The sequence below is a fragment of the Carassius gibelio genome, chromosome A8 (assembly GCF_023724105.1).
Source record: "Carassius gibelio isolate Cgi1373 ecotype wild population from Czech Republic chromosome A8, carGib1.2-hapl.c, whole genome shotgun sequence".
In the NCBI taxonomy this organism is placed as follows: domain Eukaryota; kingdom Metazoa; phylum Chordata; class Actinopteri; order Cypriniformes; family Cyprinidae; genus Carassius; species Carassius gibelio.
In genome coordinates this window covers 4,645,430-4,660,311 of record NC_068378.1, presented here as the reverse complement: position 1 = coordinate 4,660,311, position 14,882 = coordinate 4,645,430, and the positions used below count along the sequence as shown (strand labels likewise).

The 14,882-nt window shown below is 37.7% G+C and overlaps 1 protein-coding gene across 1 annotated transcript in view; it reads right to left on the bottom strand.

Moving 5' to 3' along the window:
- Positions 1–14,882, bottom strand: part of LOC128018214 (1-phosphatidylinositol 4,5-bisphosphate phosphodiesterase eta-2-like) — a 125,810-nt gene that overhangs the window by 93,752 nt on the left and 17,176 nt on the right. The gene's annotated exons all lie outside the window — the stretch shown is intronic.

Genomic DNA, 14,882 nt, shown 5'->3' with positions numbered 1-14,882 from the left:
TCAGCACTGTTATTCATAGACTGATAACAGCTGCTGAATAGATGAATGGCAAAGCCCAAAGATGCTTTTGTACTGTAAAAGTTGTATAAGACCAATACCAAATATTGCATAGGCTGTTTTCAGATGCAGTAGAGTCATGAGAATGTCGGTGATTACACATATTGGCTTAAAACCCTTAAGACACTGACTGAGTCTCAAGTGGTTTACAAAAGAGAAGAAAATCCATCTTAAGCAAATGAAATGTATGATACATAGGATATACATCATTATTATATTATTGTATTATATATATATATATATATATATATATATATATATATATATATATATATATATATATATATATATATAATACTATTATAAACATTATTTCTGATTTAAAATATTTAATAAAGCCTTGAAGTATTTTTATATGGGTGAGTTTCAAATATTATTATTATTTTTTTTTAAATGTCCTCCTCATCCTCAAACTAAATTTTAAAAACTTTTAAATGTTCATTAATTTGTTTGTTTGTTTATAAATATTAAGCACATTTCTTTCCAACTTTCTCATTACTGTAAAAATGTTAGTTTTTTTAATTATATAGACAAGATGTTTTTCATTACACGAGTATAATCATTTGAACAAGCACTTTTCAAATAACACTGTGAATTTTAGGTGGAAATGTGGTTATTTGTCATAAAAATGTCAAAGCAAAGAAAAGAAAAGGTAATTCCATTCTATAAAAAAATATCCGAATATATCTTCATGAGATTCACTTTTATTCATATTACCACTAGACACCAGATGACTCCAGTGTTTGTGTGTGTAATCAATATTTTGACATATAGTTATAAGAACTTGCATTTGAAAAGCTTTCCATATGTCAAAATTGTATCATTGTGTATTCATATACTGTATATATATATATATATATATATATATATATATATATATATATATATATATATATATATATATATATATACACACACACACATGTCACTTTACATAAGGTTGCCTATAAACACTAATAAGATCATGTAGTTATTATGCAGATGAACAAAGAGAAAGAGAGATGTTTCTTCAGCAACAAGAGGAACCTGTCCCTGATCAATTTCCAAAGTTTGCTTGAGGTCTCTAAAAACTCTTCATGTCTTATTATTTCCATTTGTCATTTGAGGTTAAAACCTGCTACAATCAATTTCACCAGAGAATGAAACATCTCATCGATCCTGCACAGGAAATGGCCCGAGGTGCAAAAACATCTCCGTTTAATCAGCCCGCACCTGCCTTAAGAAAGACGAGCCATGTTGTATCCTGTTTATGACAGTAATGAGAGAGATAAATAATTATTCCCATCCGCTTTCTACATTACAAACACAAACACACATATATTTCATTATGTTACTGACAGAAACTACTAAAACACACCATTTTATTACTACTGTATTTTAGCTGGCTTCGGGAAAAATCTGTATCTTCATGGTTGTGTGAGCTCAAGCAACATTTTCTCTAAAAGGCTGTTTCATGAGCAAAGAGTCTGACAGCATGCTTCATTTACTTGAACGTAATACAGTTTTAAAGATCTCTACATTCAAACGATGACAGACGACCCACTCTCGTGGAATGTTGCACAGAGCTTTGTCGTTTTAATTGCTTCTGCTTTTTAGGAGGACGTGATGATACTTTTAAACTTTTTTTAAATATCCACTGTAAGCAACTGTAAGCAATTTCTCTAATTAAATAAGTGGTGATTAACACATAAACAGAGAACAGCTGCATGTTATGCTGCAAACTAGAAGTGTGCTATTAAATGATAATATGTATCTTTGAATAATAATGCGGTGCATGCGCTCTCATGTAAGACAGTAATTCAACACAGCTGCATGCTAAATATCTGACATGCTCATTTGAACATTAAGAGCTAATTATGTATACCTGAGATACACCAGGAGGAGGCAACTGAATTTAGACAAATGGTTTTATATTAGAAAAAGTGGACATAAAAAAATTGCCAGATCCAATGCTACATATCTAATGCTAATGACAGATTACATGCATTTTTAGATGCATCGAGTCAGGAAATACATGTCCATATAAAGTTTTTTAATGTTTGGTTGGGAAAAGATTTACATCGCTCATATTTATTTATATATTTATTAGTGCTGTTGTTTATTCTTTTCTGAAATTAATCGCATTTAATCCCACCAAAAAATAAAGTTTGACTAGCACCTGGCACTGACACAAAGTTGGAGTGCATGTCTGAAATTCTCACATTTGATGTAGTTGTAGCACAAAAGAGGTACACAGTGTCACTTAATAACATGCATTAGTGCACTATGTACCACAGCAAAAGAGTTCAATAAACCCAGTTTAGGCAATGATTCACAAAGATCATGAAAAGTCGTAAAAAGTGTTCAGATGAACATGAGCAGTTTGCCGTTAGGAGCTGTCCACACATCGGGTGCTGAAACAGCCCCTGAAACAAAAGAATCACAGTATATCCACAATGCTGCTAGAAGGAAGTCTGCAAATGAACTAAAGGTTTAACTGTTTTGTTCTATGCACATTCAGGCTTCAGACTATACTCAGACTACTTTGTAGTGCATATTTAAGTATTTACATCATAAACACATGATGATTATAATATGTACTATATCTTTTCTATATAAGACTTGTAGCAATTATGTTGACAGTGGACTGAGAAAAACCCGTCTGCAGCTTTGAATTATTAATAATGCATCTGTTTGGCAGTGAAATAACAATAAACATTACAGCATCAAAAGCTTACTGTCAACACCCAAGCCATTTGTATTAAGATAAATGTATATTGGATTATTTGGCTACACTGGATAATTTACACAATAGTATAACTACATTAAATACAGCTTTTAACTACATAGCATACATAGATGTGTTAAATTTCCATGTATGTGAATGAGATTTGAGAGATACATTAGAGAGGAAGATTTTCAGTGAATAATGACTTAAATGTTTTTACATCAGAAAACCTTAAATAAAGCCCATTATATACTGGGGTAAAATACTGTTATAAAGCCTTCATTACTTTGTATGTATATATTTTAAGCAAAGAGCCATTCATACATTGTGCATCATTTACATAATTTCATATATTTTTTACTGAAAAAAATGATGCATCAATATTAATAATAATAATAATAATATAATGGATACCATGCAAACTAAATCTGCATCAGCTTTTCTATAGTGACTCTGCAAACTGTGTCAGATGGGTGCTTTAAGTCTACACAGCTTCAGTGATTATAGTGGAAAGATTTCAGATGAACTGATGTTTGCAAAGGTGTTTGAGCGTGGCTCATCCAAGCATTTTTATAATGAACTACAGCCTTAAATGTTTAGTTTTTAAAGCGGTCATGAACTGAGAAATCTAAATTCCCTTGATTTTTTACATATAAGAGGTTTGTGTACTATAAAAACATCTTGTACGTTTCAGAACTCAGAACTTTGCCATTAGTCTAAAAACAGCTCATTTTAAAGACAATCTGCTAAAACGTCGGCACTTTACGACGTAACGGTCCGACTAAACCCCGCCTCCGCAGAAGAAGAAGATCAATGCCTACATCACTCTGCCTGTGTAACTCCGCCCACTGATTCTACATCACTGCCAGTTTAGCCCCGCCCACCAATTAAACAGAATAACGAGAGCGACAAATGCAGGTCTTTAAAGAAACCAATCGATAAAGATGCTCCGAAGATGCCGTGCAGCGCCAAGTTGTGGAAAAACACAGTCTTTGCATCGCCTTCCTTCTGATCCCAACAATAGGATGTTCCAGACTGCGTCAGAAAGAACTCAAGTCTTTTGTTCACTTCACTTTACTGCAGAATTGTTTACAAAAAAGACACAATTCAACACAGGATTTTCAGAAGACGATGCTGAGCCGAATATATTGGATTGATAGCACCACACAAGTTTGAGGAACTGTTTCTATTATGTGATCATTATTGCCTTGTCTGTTATTACAGATCATTTAACATGTACTGAGCATTTACAGGCTTTTTGGCCTAAATCACAGCAGCATCCATCTACTGCATGAAGGATGTCGCTGTCAAACACACAAACTGTTGGCCAATCATTACAGTGGGCGATACTTACCTACCTATTCAAACAGAGGGGGGTCAAAACAGGACAGAAAATTGCTTATTACTTCAAAATTATGAGGTTTTGGGATGCAAAAAATAAATAAATACAATAACATTATAAGTGGACCTCAGAGAACAGTACTGAATAATTAAAACGGCATTTCATGACCCCTTTAATGCAAGTGTTATAAAATGTATAATGGCTGTTTTTGAACATGTTTTGAACTGCATTGTTATGTATCTTATATTTTAATTTAATTCCATCAAGTGCATTCTCATTGGCACCTTTTTATTTCAAGTGCAACAATGAAATAAGATAAATTCCTTACTAAGATAAGTAATTCACTTGAATAGTGAACTTTAATAGTTATATTAACATGATTAGTGATCAAGTGAATATATAGCATTTATTCGTAAAGCAAGTTAAAAACAACATGAGGGCGAGTATTTCCATTTCTGGTTGAATTATTCCATTATTAGTGGATGGGTTCATCGGCACACAGTCATCAGGCTGAGCTCATTTATGTAACATATTTCTCTTGCTCTATTTGAGTCAATCCTAGCACATAACTGACACAGGTGAACAGGAAAAATGCACATCGAAACACTGAAATATAGCATCGCTCCAGCTGTTTCTCCCTGTTCCTCATAAAGACAAAATCTGTGGCCATTGGGGCTTGTTAGTGGGTATCAAAACCACGATCATCGCCCTGTAATTACATTTGAATCACTTTTATAACAAGAGCATTTGCGCCTTTGTGAAAGTTAAAGGACATAAATTACAATTCTCAGTTATCTCTGCGTCTCAAAGATCTGACAGCATTTTGATCCAAAAGTGGTTTTTGATACGGAGTAAATCTTTGATTCTCTGAATACCACAGCAGCCATCATTTCTATGGTCAAGCCTGACTTTATTCAGCTTACATTCCCTGCCTTATCTGTTTCAGATATTAGGAATAATGGGAAAACATCCTTCAACCCTGTGAACACCAAAAAAAAGAAAAAAAAATCTGTCTGGTATATAGTATATGGCTATATAGTCTATAAATCAACGAGATAATAATAGACTACACTGCTAAAAGTCAAATCAGGTAAAAAAATAAAAATAAAAAATTTAACCTGATCTGCTTCTAAGAGAATCTTATAAGAATATAAAAAAAAATATGTCCAGTCTTTAAAAAAAAAGTTCTAATTCAATAGCATTAAATATTGCAAGGGTTAAACACCCTTATTTCATTAAGATATCACTGACATGCGATATGAAGATGAGATCATGCACTGAGAAAGCTCATTTATAGCAGACAGACTCTAAAACTTTACCGCAGATCGTATGTCTCTTATAGTCATTTACAGGCTTGTGATTTTTCTCACAAAGATGTCAAGCGTGCAGAGAAATGCCAGAAGCAACAGTTCCACAAGGGATTCTGAGGCAAAACCAAGAATGCACTTATTAAAAAGTACAGAGCCATCAGAAGAATACACTGAAAGAGCAATGAAAATGATGAGATGAAACAAGGCATCGGTCAAAGGTACGTACTGTGTTTCTGAGGCAGCCCTCCAATGTTCTCCATGCTCCTCTGTGAGTCCAGTGCACATGTGTGTGAGTGAATGAATGAGAGAGAGAGAGAGAGAGAGAGAGAGAGAGAGAGAGAGAGAGAGAGAGACCTTCCCCTTTCTGTGCGCTGTAATGTTCACACCAATACTGACGGTGTGGCAACAAGGGGAAGGGGGTTATGATGTTACAAGTGAGAAAAAGAGAGAGAGAGGGCAGGAGAGATAAGAAGAGAAAGGGAGGTAGAGGGGGAAATATTAAACAATAAAGCAAAAGCAGATACACAGAAAAAATCAATGGCAGGGTGCTGAGATCAAGAGAAGAGGTTGACATCGAGAGAGGGGGAGAAGAAAGAGGAAGAGTTATGAGACTGCAGGGAAAATCATGCAATCAGAACATTACAAAGAAAAAGAAAATAAACGTAAGTCCTAGAAACCCCATATTCCATATTTAATCTTCCATGTCCTTCCTACACTTGCTACACTTACAGAAGCATGATATTTTTTGTGCAAACCTCACCTAGAAGCTGGTACTAAAGATTTTCACAGGGTAGACTTGCACAATACTAACCCCTAACCTTAACTTTAGAATAGCTTTGGTAGCACATAAGACTGCTTCTGGTGATCACATCCCTCCAGGTTATTATTAAATAGGTGACTTCAATGCTTTTTGCAGCACCCTAATAATAAAAAATTCTGGCATCATTTATTCAAACTCATTTCATTCCAAACCTCAGTGCAGTGGATAAAATCAAGCCTCATCCCTACATTCATTTGAAAAACATCAAGGTTCATCAAAGAACACTGTCAAGAAGCAGTTTTTGGCTGTTTATTGTTTTTGAATGGCTGGTTCATTAGAGATAAAAAAAAATTAATTAATGAATAAAATAAAACAACAAAATAAATAAATAAACTTTTCCATATCTATAATACTGGAACCAGTGCATTTACAGTTTTCTAAAGAATTTAAATTTAAATGTTCTTTGTAGAGCTCAAAAAGCTTCTTTCTGGCATCACACAGTAATGTTATTAAAAATTATTATTTTTTTTTCCTAATTTTGCTCATTTATTTCCATTAAACTGCAGGTGTTCATATTGCTTCACCTAGAGAAACCTGCACTCCTCCAAAATCACGATCGAACCACAGTAATTCCATCATCAGGTATCTGGAGTCATGCGGAGTCTATCTCGGCTCTGTTGATATTTTTTTGTGACACTTATCAAGTGGCAATGCAACAGTGACAGCTAAATAAGCATTCAGCATCTCATCCCAGTGCTCCCGAAAGATTTCCTGCCAGACCGAGTGGTTTAGGAAAGAGAAAAACTGCAGAAGTCTCATTTCCATAGTGACAGCCGGATAAAGAGACCTTGGGGCGCTACTGCGCAAGCTAATGTACCGGTGACCCTCGAACATGGGACATGAATCTGAAATATATTCAGTAGCTCTGTTCTAAAACCTAGTGAGCTGCCTTGCTCTTTACTGCCTACGGCGGCATCTTAACTGAACCTCATAATTGACTTACTGTGTCATCGGATCTGATAATAAACCAGCCAACCGTTCGACCACAGATTCAACGAGTCTGGAGCAAATGTATTTTGAGTTGCATGTATGAATTAAATTATGAAGACTGAGGGACTGGAGATGCATTGTCAAAATTTCAATGGCTTTTAAAAAGTGGTGAGGACAAAATCACAGTTTGCCAAAAGTGGTGGGAATTAGGGTTAGGGTTTCTATCCATTTCTATCCTTTCATCAGGATTAATATTTTGAGACTCTTTTTTAAATATTTTTTTTGGATATAAATCACCTTTACCTGCAGTACAGAGTCATTCACAAGCTACACACACAATAAAGAGCTGCTTTATCATTGACAAAGATGTTTGCCGGTTTTGTTTTCTACAATAGATCCACCTCAAATATCCACCGCATCCATATATATATATATATAGTTAACTTCAATCACATATGAAGATTTATAAATAATATTTTACTGCGGCACAGCTGTGTTTATAGCGGTAATATAAAAAGGTGACACACCCCTGATGGCAATATGTCCCACCTATCCAACAAGCAAGTTATGTTTATGTTATCTGTACTAAAAATGAACTTTCACATTATGTTTAGCACTTAGTATTATTTATTCTAAGCTTCCCAGCTATTTCTAGTGATTTTGGGTTTAACATTACAACTTGGACAAAATAGACATACTGGAAAACAGCATACACTGAAAAAAAAAAAAAAAAACTAATAAATGTGGGATTTATTTTAAATAGTTGTCTCTCAGAAATTGCTAGTACATTTCACAAAAAAAATTTGATTTACACAATAAAACTGAAATGGTATTTTCTTGTAAAAACACACTATAACAATCTTTTACATTTACTTAAAAAAATACTTTGTAATGTAGCCTTTACATCGATAGCATGCTGATGATCCCTCAAAATACAGTCTTGCTAGACAGCTCACTAGATTCCTGAACAAAGTCAGTGATTTACTTTCTATTAATACTTTTTAGCAGAATAAAATATACATAGGTCTATATTTACAGCCAACATTTATGAATTCTTTCACTGCGCTTGTTGCAGCACATTCAGGGATTGACTTATCTGTGAAAAACCCATGCAATGCTGTCTTCGACTGTGACCGAAACTCTTTCAGGAGCTTGACTATGATGCCTTTCAGCATGAAGAATGCTGTCTGGAGTAAGTCTTAGTGTCCTAAAAAGGTTGTGGAGTGAGGAAAACGATCCATGCGGGAAAATATCTCATTGACATGGTGGACCGTTTGAGGACCAAGACAGGAAGTAAGAACAGCACCACAGCGGAAGAAACGAGAAAGCTAAATTCTATTACTTTCTTTACTATTGGTTTCTCGTAGTCCCTGAATAGTGATATTCTGCAAGAAAACAGAAAGCATCCCTCTCCTCGACCGCTGGGCTGCAGAGATGTGCCCATCCCTCAGGACCGATTTAGAATTGCAGAATATGAGGTTTGCCGCCTCTGAACTTCCCCGCGTCTTGAGTTTTTCCACTGACTCTCTGGGGATCGGCATGAAGACTGCTCTCAATACATGTCATTACTTTCTGGCTCTGTTGTGTTTCCACAGACACCCAGCAGTCACAGTCTGTGCATTTTATCTCTACACTCTTTAGAATTCAGTGGAAAGCAAGGTCAGATCCTGTAGCATGCTGGTAATTATACGGTGAAAACACACAGAACAGCACACGCATGCAGCAGCCATGTATCGCCCTGAATTGTGAATGAAGTGGCCATGGGCAGTTTTCCCAAGTTCCTCATTGCCATCATTCATTCAGTATTCATATATTCGCTCAGATTTCACCTTGATCTCAATAGTGTCGGCACATAGCACGAATCAAGTATTCATCTTTCATTTTAGAGGAGCAGTTATGAATTAGGATGGATGAGATTTTGAGTCGAAGCTGCTGTGTTGTTGTTGATCTAAGAGGTGAGATGAGATTTTGCAATAAAAATAGGAAGAAGTGAAATGCAATGAGAAACATCAAGTGATGAATGTATTCTATTGCGCTCATGCAATCAGATCATTAAAGTCTATACGGGAGCACTGACTGAGAAACACCTAAAACTAAATTTTGTATGTGTTCTAAAGGGCATGGAGTGGTGCTTTTGCCTGGCTTCACAATGCATATATTGCATATATATATATCCTTCATCATTCATTATGCAGTCTAATGTGACTGGTATATATATATATATATATATATATATATATATATATATATATATATATATATATATATATATATATATATATATATATATATGTATGTATGTATGTATATACTAATTTTCAACCAAGTTAAAGCTGGATAATAACGCTAAATTTGCAAAATCGCTACTGTTATTGAAATTAACTCAATCAACACTGACCTGACTCAAGCTGACTAATGACACTTATCGTCTGTAGAGATGCTTTACAATTGAAACTGTATTTGTTTCATGAGCGATTAATTTTACAACTGCTAAGTTCTAAATTCATTAGATTCCTGTTTATTTAATCACTGCAGTAAAACAAATTTGTTATAAAAAGGACAAAAAGCACTGCAATATGTTCAAAGTCAGTTTGTGTGTGTGTGTGTGTGTGTGTGTGTAACAGGCTTAAATTGAACTCATTATTCATTGAAAATCTTGTCTTTAAAATCTTGCTTGACAGCCATGGCTATAATTCTCTTTCATTGTATGGGAAAAAGCAGCCTGGACATTCTGCTATAAATAACTCCTTCTGTATTAGGCAGAAGAACAAAAGTCAGCTTTTGAAACACATGGAGGTTAGTAAGTGAAGACAGAATTAAAATTTTTGGTTGAACTGTTCATTTATGATTTTATTTATCAACCTCTTTAATGTACTCCAGTCACACACAAGCATCACCCAAAATGACTGGTGTAGCAGGATGTCAGCCGCTCTCCAGTGTAGCTAATTGCATCTGCACACAATGCCTTCCCATCTAATTCCATTGCCTCAGACCTTGCAAAACCACAAAAGACAGCAGCCACCATTGTGGTGGCACAATGCATGTGGGCTTTGCTGGAAAAAAAAGTCAGCCTTCAATTGATCTCAATGGACAATATGGTGCACCCTGATGTGTGAGCTATTCAGCTGCACCAGCTCAGCCCTGTTTGCAGCTCAAGGATCATGTTTGCCTGATCTCATTAAGTGTTCAAGGCAATAACAATGGAAAGGACTTCTGGCAAACCTCAACAGAGGTTTAATTTCTGAAGCCCCATTGAGGGTGGTACATATTGCTGGTGAGAAAATGATTCTGCAGGCAGACTCCAATGCGTTTAAATGCCACTTTATGTATGATGAGGTCCAGAGCTCATATCCAAAAGCTCCACAGCACACCCATGAATCTGAGTTCGGTCTGAGAATGCATGTGTGTTTTTGTATATGGGTCATGTGTTGCATGAATTACCTGATCCATGGCTAAATTGCATTTCTTGGTTGGCCTATCGTTCATTATGCAGTCTAATGTGACTGCTGTTTTATCAGGATGGCACACTGTTTCTCATCTTTATATCCACTGCATGCAAATTTTAGTGAGAGGAGGATCATGATTCAGTTTTTAACAATACATAGTCAACAACTTTAGACTCGCAGCATCTGCTGGAACATCACTCTCACATTCTCACTGGAGCAAGAGCTTTTCTTTGTGATTTAGCACACTTTTAAATCATACTTATGGAATTATTGAATATTCTGGAATATTATTCATTTTGTTACAGTAAGGGTGTATGCTAACGTAAGAATAAAGCATTCGAAGAGGATCTTGATCAAATGAGGAGTTTACTGAACATCGAAGGAGAATAACAGACAATATACAACACATTAACATCAGTACCTTTACTTACAATAACTTAACAGCATTAAATACACAAGAACAGGAAAAAGACCAAATAAGGAAACTGAAAGTTCCAGAACATAACAGTTCGCCCCCTCCCGGAACGGTGCGTCTTCGCACCGCAAGAGGAATACCAGTGGAGTGAGGGTGGGGGTTTTGGAGGTGGGCGTGGGGCAGGCAAGGGGCAGGCAAAGAGGGAACAAGGAGCTGGGGACCAGGGTGGAGTGGATGGAGGGAGGAGCAAGGAAGGAGCCAGGAGCAGGAGGAGCCAGATGGTCCTCCAGAGATGGAGATGGAGATCTACGGTGAAGTTGACGGCGGGAGGAGCCATGGTGGAGAAGGGGCCGAAGACACCAGGGGGCCGACAGACAGAGATTGCATCGGTGGGTGAGGAGCCCAAGATGGAGCAGCGCAGCCGTCAGAACAGGGTGAAGCCAAGGATCCGGAGGGCCTAGGTGGAGCAGAAGGCTCAGGCAACCAAGGCAGAGGCAGGGCCCTGGAAGACCGCTGCAGAGCCGGAGTGACTGAGGATGGAGGTGGAACCAGAGGGAAGGAGGAGCCTGACAGAGCTGAGGGATGGAGTGATGAGGTGAAGCCTGAGGAATGGAGTCCCAAGGCAGCGAACGGTCCACGACTGATCAAGGGAGCCTGGTGGAGCAGGTGGGATGCCAGGCCATGTATGAGACGAGGGAGCTAATAGCCAAGGCGGAGCCGCTGGGTCGAAGGACCGAGGAGGAGTCGAGGGCTCGGAGGCTGGAGGCGGAGACAGGGAATTCACATGCCAAGGCGGAGCTGGAGACTGGCAGTCCAGCGGTGAACCATCGCGCCCAGATGGCGCGGACTGAGGGTGAGCTGCGGGACTGTCTGGCACCAGCAGAGATGAGGTCGAGGAACTGGCTGGTCTAGGAGGAGATGAGAGAGGGAAAGATGGGAGGAAACACAGGTGGATCAGGGCTGGACAGAGCCAGCAGAGAGAAATGAGATATGGAGCTGGATTGAACCAGCAGAAGTGGATCAGGGGAACTGGCAGGTCTAGGAGGAGGGAGAGGGAGGCTGGGAGGGAATACAGGAGACTCAGGGCTGGGCAGAACCAGCGGAGACACAGAAAATTCAGGACTTGGCGGAACCAGCGGAGAAACAGAAAATTCAAGGCTGGGCGGAACCAGTGGAGACAAGAAAACTCAGGGCTGGGCGGAACCGGCGGAGAAACAGAAAATTCAGGGATTACCTCCATAGACCAGTCCATAAGGTCCATAAGTTGCTCCATATAATTTCCAGAAACCAAAAACAGCTCACCCTCAGTCGCAGAAGTGTGGGCAGGGCTTTCCTCCACGCACACAATCTCCACTAAAACTCCCACGACGCACGGTGTTGCCGGCTCACACACCTGGTCAGTTGCGATCTCGAGGTTCTTCTCCTTGTCAGTGAAAGGCTCGGGCTTTGCGGCTGCAGTGGGCTGTGGCTCCGTGCGGCGTGATGGCGGCTGGCTGGTCTCTGGGTCGGGAGTGGGGCTGGAGATATCCTCTTCTGGTCCATGAAGATCCATTTTTCTCCAGCACCCACTCCACGAAAGCGGCAAAATCCTCTAGGGGACCGTTCGCTGGTAGGCGTGCCTTACACAGCTCGCTCAGGCCAGTGTAGTAGAAGTTTGAGAGCGAGCGGTCGGGGGAAGTGGGTAAGCCACGCCAGATCGAGAAAGTCCCTGGTATGGTCCTCCAGCGAACGGTCCAGTTGCTCCAAGCATAAGAGTCAGACTGCTGGAATAGCCATTCCGGGAGAGGGAGGAAAACAAAAACAAAAGAAAGAAAAAACACTGCTAACTAAACTGTTTGGGTCCGTGATTTTGTTACAGTAAGGGTGTATGCTAATGTAAGATAAAGTGCTCAAGGAGGATCTTGATCAAATGAGGAGTTTACTGAACATTGAAGGAGAATAACAGACAATATACAACACATTAACATCAATACCTTAACTTAAAAATAACTTACCAGCATTAACTACACAAGAACAGGAAAAAGACCAAATAAGGAAACTGAAAGTTCCAGAACGTAATACGTTTGAGGCGGTTGTAAAATAGCTAACATTTGCACTCCTATGACTGCACATCAATTTAATATTATATTTTAATTTTAAAATACTGCAACATTGCTCAGCAAAAACTAAACAGATGCTACAACTCTTAACCCTCTCAGGCTCAAATTAAGTTTTAGTAACTTAGTAAATTTAGTAACCTATAGTAAAGTTTTTAGTACTCCAGATTCATAAAATATGTATCTGGAGTAATAAGGTTTTTACTTACTTTACTGTTGCAAATCTTCAACACCTGCCTTAAGAGTGTTAATAATAAGTAGATAATAAGTGGATCTAACCAATATCTAATGTGTTTTTTTGAGTCTACGTTCTGACATATTATTTTTTTTTTACTCCTAATATTTTTTGTTTATTAAAACTTCTTAATTATTGCCCTGATGTGGAGATGGAGATTTTCAATGCTTTAGCTATTTTCTTACAGCCACTTTATATTTTGTACAGCTCAACAATATTTTGCTGCACATTAAAATTATGTTCTTTGTTTTTTCTCATTGTGATGGATGATTAAAGGAATTTGGCCTTTGTATTACCTAGTTTTTTTTTAGCATATTTGAATGAAAAATCTAATGGATAAACAATGCAGATTAATTTTCACAACCCTCTTTGATCATATTTACCAAGGGTACCAATAATTCTAACCACAACTGTATGTGTGTGTATATATTATATAAATGATATTCCCTCAAGCTAACTACCTTTAAAATCCATTTTAAGCTCATATAGATTTGCCTTCATTCATTCATTATTTAATTCATTCATTATATTCATTATATTTTTCTTCATCTGTAATCAGTTTATTTAGGATTTAAGGTTCAATGAAGAAGAAAATATATTTTACTACTTCTGCTTAATAAATTAGTGTGGTTTGTTGAGGAGAGGTGTGTTATTATTATTTTTTTTATGCAAGCGGACTTATGATACTCACTTAAAGGGATATTCTACCCCAAAAATGAAAAAGTTGTCATTAATCACTTACCCCCATGTCGTTCCAAACCCATAAAAGCTTTGTTTGTCTTCGGAACACAATGTAAGATATTTTGGATGAAAACCGGGAGGCTTGTAAAAGTAAATTACACTGTCAAGGTCCAGAAAGACATCATCAGAATAGTCCATCTGCCATCAGTGGTTCAACCATAACGTTATGAAATGGCGAGAATAATTTTTGTACACAGATAAAATAAATATAACGACTTTATTCAACAATTCCTTTGTTAACAGTCTCCTCTGAGTCTCTCCATATCACCATGCTGCTGTAACGGAGTACAAACTTCATCACTGATCGTCGTCGCTGTTTCTGCATGTATTTATGCTTTGATTTGAAAGAAAACAGCGCATCCTTGTGGCACGGCTGACAGTTGTAACTTACTTGGCAGTCTATGGGACAGTCACAAGCCTCCCGGTTTTCATCCAAAATATATTAAATTGTGTTACGAAGATGAACGACATGGGGGCAAGAGATTAATGACAAAATTTCATTTAGGGGTGGAGTATCCCTTTAATGGGGAAAAAGAAAATCCAATATATTCGAGTGCACTCTTCAGACTTAGTAAAGCAAACAACAACAATTCAGAATACACTGGCAACTACCCAAAAGAGCTTGTTTGTACTAAGACGTTACAGCACATCTTCCTGTATCTGTGTGCATCCACTGACTACTGTTTCACTGCAAATCAACACAAATCAATTCAAAAGATCCGATTACTGGATACGACAGCAATGTCAGTGATGAATGAGATATGACATGCCAGTGGTAGGGGT